We start from the raw sequence: 6,768 nt of genomic DNA, 5'->3' as shown, positions 1-6,768 counted from the left end.
GACACACTCGGGCAAAGTGTCCTTGCTGTTTACAAATGCGGCAGTTGCCGAACACCCCTCGGCACTGTTCGGTGGAATGCTTCCCTCCACAAGTGCTACAGTAGGGTCCTGTATAACTCTGGCCCATGACCTAGCCTGTCTAGAGCCACTCGAACTGGATGAGCTACTTCCAGCTTTCTTGAATTTCTTCCCCTTAGCTTTCAGGAAGTCTTTCTTCCCACTACCACTGCTGCTCTCAAATCGAGAAGCTGATGGAGGCATCTGTGATCTCGGTGCAGAAGGAACAAACGAAGCCTCTTTCTGTCTCATCAGACCGGCTTCAGCTCCCTTGGCTCGGTTCAAGGCATCAGTAAAGTTGTTTGGCCTCTCGGTATTCACCAAGGTAAAGATTTTAGGATTTAGGCCATTTATAAACTGGTCCGCAACGGCCTCATCATGTTCAGCCACATGAGGAGCAAATTGTAGCAGTGTAGAGAACTTGGCCACATATTCCTCAATGTTTAATTGGCCCTGTCTCAAGTTTGCAAACTCGGCTCCCTTGTCCTTCCTATATGATACTGGAAAGAACCTTTGATAAAATTCGGCCTTAAACACATTCCAGGTAATGGTCGTACCTCGTTGTTCCAATGCCCGTTTCGTCGTGATCCACCGGTTTTTGGCAACGTCATGCAACTGATGTCCGATCAGTTTCACCCTCTTCTCATCAGTATATTCTAAAGACTCGAACATCATTTCAATACCGTCCATCCAACTCTCGCATTCCACGGAATTTTCCATACCCTTCAAGGTCGGTGGATGGAAAGACTAGAATCTTTTCAACAATTTCTCCATGGGAGTAGCTGTCACATCCATGGGAGGATTCGATGTAACTCCCCTGTTCGGGTACTCTTCTCGGAGGCATATCTGATAATTAAGGAGGTTAGTAATTCCAACTACCACATATCAGTTTCAATCCTCCTCGGATCATCTTACAGCTGATCCATTCCAAATAATACACAATACCATATTAAAATCAGATATTCAGGCAAATATGTATTAAAACAGGAATTCATGCTAGTAATCAAAAGCAGGAAAGAAAACACATTCTACCCCGCTCACTAGCTCCTATCTTAGTCTAAAGGATCTATGGCTCCGATACCACCTGTTGTGGGGACCCGGACGCTAATCATGTTCTTAATCATCATTGGGACTAATTAATCAATTATAACAAACATGGTCTAATTTTTTTTTTAAAATAAAGCGGAACGTAGTGACATAAAAATACATATATATACATCTCAGTATATAACATACAAATCCTGTATCACTATACATTTATTCAGCTAAGGTTTAACAGCTAATATCATGTGTCCAACCCTATCTCTAAACCAAGTCCGGAATCTCCACTCTAATCACGATCTCTCTTCATCTCCCTCAACCCTGAACCTGTCCCACTTGTTGTCATGTACACATACAGACAAGACAACAGCCGGATAACTCAGGTGAGAATAAATCCCAGTATAAATCAACAAAACATGCAATCATATGATAAACATAAAAGCATGGACAGATAACAGCAATATATATCAAAAGCTGAAATATAAATAATATCAAACTGTCGACAATGCACGTGACTCCACGACTCAGACTAGACTCAATCCTAGTCTAGGGATCCCGGTTTCCAGACATTGGCATTCCATATCAACCAACAGTAATAGAAAAGACTCCAGTTCTATCCACGTTGATATGGCATCGATCACCAGTAATAGAAGAAGCTCTGATTCTACCCACATCGGTATAGTATCAATCACCAGTAATAGAAGAAAACTCCGATTCTATCCACATCGATATGACATCGATCATCAGTAATAGAAGAATTTATAATTCTATCCACATCGATACGGTACCGATCACCAGTAATAGAAGGAGCTATAATTCTATCCACATCGATAGCCAATTATCCGGTGACAGACTGTGGCACTATCGCCAATACACTATCTCATGACATCGTGCAATGTGCTCGTGGCGATCCCTCCGACTATTAGGCACTTCTGTCATAAGATTACTCTTCTAATACCTGCTATTTATAAATCAAGAGAACAAGTACATCAATCAAATCAATGCAATATCAATACAATAAAGTAAAGTATGTGATTTAGGGAAACTCAAGTCTAAACCGACTCAGTCGATCTCCTAATACCACATTGACTTATACCTTTCGTTTGCAGTTTCGGTCTGGAATTCAAACCCTATCGATCCCTCAATGTCCAATTGTAGCCTGCGTTGATATGAACACAATACTGTAGTCAGATTTAAAATCAGATGGAAGGATTTTTCACAATCGCGATCCTAAGATTCAAGGAACAATTTTGGCCAAAGTTTTCTTCTGTTTTTGTTTCTGAAAGATTAAACGTATGTATGTATGTATGTATATATATATATATATATAATATATATAATATATATATATATATATAATATACATCCACGCACATGAAGCAAGGCAAATGGCTCGCTCTTCGTGCAACACGTCTCGCGGATATGCGCGACATCTACCGGTGCATATGCGCGAGACTATATGTCTCGGAGCGTGCTGTGCACAGTGCCTCGCGCATATGCACGCCCTCATTCGGCGCATATGCGCGAGGTACTCAAATTTTCTTCCCAACTCTCTGCCACCCTCGCGCACATGCGCGAGTTCAGGTCGCTCATATGCGCGAGGTCCTCTGGACATTTCGCGCATATGCGCCTTTCAGGCCGCACATATGCGCGAGAGCTTCGTCCTCGCACAAACATATTTTTATATCGAATTCAAAACATGTTCCGATTAATCCTCTTATAATCATGGCAAATTATAAATTAATAATTACAGATTATTAGGATCAAATTCTCGGGCATTACATAAAATAAATGATGAGACCTTTCAAAATTAAAAACCCTCATTTTGAATAAAATTCAAAATTAATATCAAGCCCGAAAAAGGGAATTATAAATTTGTTTATAATCTCCATGTCTTCCATCGACAATGGATGCATGATGAACGCTACCCGTGCTCGGGGCTCGGCTCATATTATTGGGGGGGCCCTGGGTGACAGAAAGCTGTGACATCCATTGACATGGTGATGTGAACTACGTGGAACTCCCATTATTTCGGCTCATATTATTGGGGGAACTCATGACGACCGTCAATTAAGGTTCAACATCGATGGGTAAGGCTTGACACGTGAAGATGAACGACGTCATATTATTGGGTCCTAATCAAACGTGAGACAAAAGTTTACGTAGAGGGTTGCATTGAGATGCAATTGGAAACTACCTTTTAGGAATTGTGATTGGCTGATATTATTCGGGATCATAATTCGCTAATTGGACCTTACGTACCTATTGAAGAAAGGAGTTTCTCGTTTTCACTAGAGGGTAGTGAAAATGTCAAAACAGTGGGAGCGAAAATTTATAAAGTAAAAGTCCATACTTTATATCTTACTAAATATTTTAAAATAATCATTAACATTTATCTGTTTACTTTTCAGTACTATTTGACAATGTCTTCAATTCGCAATCCGCTTTCTGCCATACTCGAAAAACACGTATTAACCGGAACTAATTACCTCACTTGGCTAAGAAATCTAAAAATCATCTTGAACTCGGAGAAGATTGCATATACACTGACAGAGTCGCCCCCTGATAAGGCTCCGACTGACTGCACTCATGAGGAATTGCAGACCTACGAGGATTGGTGTGACCATGACTTGAAGGCCAAGTGTTATATGCAGGATTCTATGAATGATGAGCTGCAGAGGCGTTTTGAGGGTGCAAAGAGTGCTGCTGACATTAATTTGCACCTCAAGGAGCTCTTTGGAGAGCAAACACGTCCTCTTAGGCATGCTACCGTCAAGGAGCTGATCACTTTACGCATGCAATATGGGGCCTCGGTCCATGAGCATGGCCTAAAGATTGGGCTTGTGGACAAGCTGGTTGGCATGGATTTGATATTGCCTTCGGAGTTGACCACCGACATGCTGCTGTTGTCATTGCCTAGCTTATTTGATCCTTTTGTGGTAAACTTCAACATGAACAAGATGGAGCCGACCCTTGAGGAGTTGATGAATATGCTTGTGACTTTTGAGTCCACTATCAAGAAAGAGAAGCCGGTTCTTTATGTGGGCTCTTCATCTGGTACGAAGACCGGTCCACCTGGGAAGGGAAAGAAGCGTTCTTACCAACGTCCCAAGAAGAACGTGCCCTTGAAGAGGCAGGCTTCGGGTCCCGTTGTGGCAGCCACACTAGTGAAGGCTGACTTGACTGTTGACATCTGTCATCACTGCAAGAAGCCTGGACATTGGAGGCGTAACTGCAGGGAATATCTTGCCCAGAAGAGTTCTGGAAACGGTATGTTCTACATTGAAGTAAACATTTCAATTAACTCTACTTCTTGGGTATTGGATACCGGCTATGGCTCACATCTCTGTAATGATTTGCAGGTGATGGGAAGAAGTAGGAGACTCAGGGAAGATGAGACCTTCTTGAGGATGGGCAATGGAGCAAGGGTTGCTGCCAAGGCTGTGGGAGATGTTTACTAGCATTTGAACAATGATTCTAAGTTTGTTTTAAGAGATGTTTTGTTTGTACCAGCTTGGTGAAAAACATTATTTCCATTTTTATGCTTGATAAAGATGGATTTTCTTGTTTATTTAGCAAAGGTGTTTGCAACATTTACAAGAACCAATGTTTAATTGGTACCGGAGAACTTGAAAACGACCTCTACACCTTAAAATTAAAAGATATTCCACTTAACAATGTCCAAGCTATAACAACAACAAACAAGCGCAAACAAGATACTCTAAATTCGGCACAATTATGGCATGCTCGATTAGGACATATTTCCCTAAGAAAGATGAACAAGCTAGTGGGAGTGGGCATGTTTGATATGTCTGATATTAATGCTCTCACGACTTGTGAATCCTGTCTAAAAGGAAAGATTACCAAGATTCCCTTTTAGGGCCATGTGGAGCGAGCCAAAGGGTTATTGGATTTGATCCATACCGATGTGTGCGGTCCGCTTAGCATCACCACTAAGCATGGACATGCCTACTTCATCACCTTTAACGATGACTTTTCGAGGTATGGGTATGTGTATTTGATGAAATAAAAGTCTGAAGCCTCTGAAAGGTTCAAAGAATTCAGAAGTGAAGTAGAGAAATAGTTGGAACAAAGCATCAAGTCACTTCGATCGGATCGAGGTGGTGAGTACTTGAGTGCCGAGTTCCAAGAGTATCTTAGGGAGAATGTGATTCTCTTGCAGTGGACTCCGCTCGCTACACCACAGTTGAATGGTGTTTCAGAGCGTCGTAACCGAACTTTGATGGACATGGTTCGGTCTATGATGGGGTTCACGGAGTTGCCGCCATCCTTTTGGGGATATGCGCTTGAGAAAGCGGCACTGTTGTTGAACAATGTCCATTCAAAGGCAGTTGACAAGACACCATATGAGATATGGATGGGTAAGCCTCCCAAGTATTCTTATCTTAGAATATGGGGGTGCCCTGCTTATGTGAAGCAGGTAGTAGGAGATAAATTGGATAGTCGATCCATTCTATGTTATTTGTGGTATATCCAAAGAATTCAGTTGGATACTACTTCTATCATCCCCAAGAAACAAAAGTGTTTGTTTCTAGGAATGCAACCTTTTTGGAAAAAGAATTTCTATTGGATAGAAAAGGGGAGATGATAAAACTCGAACAGGTTTGAGAGACACCCACAATTATAAAACCCACACCCGAAGAGCCAAGAAAGGAGATATAAGCTCCTAGAAGATCCGAGAGAGTCTCGAGACCACCTATGAGGTATGGTCTGCTGCTTGAAGAGGGCCATGATGAGCCTAACCATGGATGTGATCCAAGGACCTTCAAGGGAGCGTTATCTGATGCCGATTCATCCAAGTGGCTTGAAGCGATGGAATCTGAGATGAATTCCATGCATTCGAACCAAGTATGGAATCTTGTGGATCCACCTGAGAGAATTGTTCCCATAGGGTGTAAATCGTATTTACAAGAGGAAACTTGGGGCGGATGGGAAGGTATTGACCTTCAAGGCGCGATTGGTGGCTAAAGGATATACTCAATGACAAGGAGTTGACTTTGAGGAAACCTTTTCTCTAGTTGCAATGTTCGAGTCCATAAGGATTTTGCTAGCCATAGCTACATGGTATGACTATGAGATATGGCAGATAGATGTTAAGACAGCCTTTCTTAATGGGGATATTAAGGAAGAGATTTACATGTCTCAACCCGAAGGGTTCACATCTATCGGAAGTGAGCATGTGGTATGCAAACTTCAAAGATCTATTTATGGTCTAAAGCAGACATCTAGGAGTTGGAACCTCAAATTCGATAGTACAATCAAAGAGTTTGGTTTTGCTAAGAATCCTGAGGAACCCTGTGTGTATAAGAAGGTCAATGGGAGTGCTGTGACATTCCTGGTGCTGTATGTTGATGACATTCTACTCATTGGGAATGATGTAGGGATGTTGCAATCAACTAAGATATGGTTATCGAGTAAGTTCTCGATGCAGGACTTGGGTGAAGCATCTTTTGTATTGGGAATACAGATCTATAGAGATAGATCAAAGATATTGCTTGGTCTCACCCAGTCCACATACATTGATACCATCCTGAAGCGGTTCTCGATGGATGAGTCCAAGAGAGGACATCTACCAATGTGTCATGGCGTGTCCCTATCCAAGTTTATGTCTCCCAAGACTGATGCAGAGATAGCGGCGATGACAAGCAT

This window comes from Primulina eburnea, chromosome 8, assembly GCF_022965805.1.
Source record: "Primulina eburnea isolate SZY01 chromosome 8, ASM2296580v1, whole genome shotgun sequence".
Lineage (NCBI taxonomy): Eukaryota > Viridiplantae > Streptophyta > Magnoliopsida > Lamiales > Gesneriaceae > Primulina > Primulina eburnea.
The sequence above is the reverse complement of the archived record's forward strand: the minus strand, read 5'-3'. Positions refer to the sequence as shown.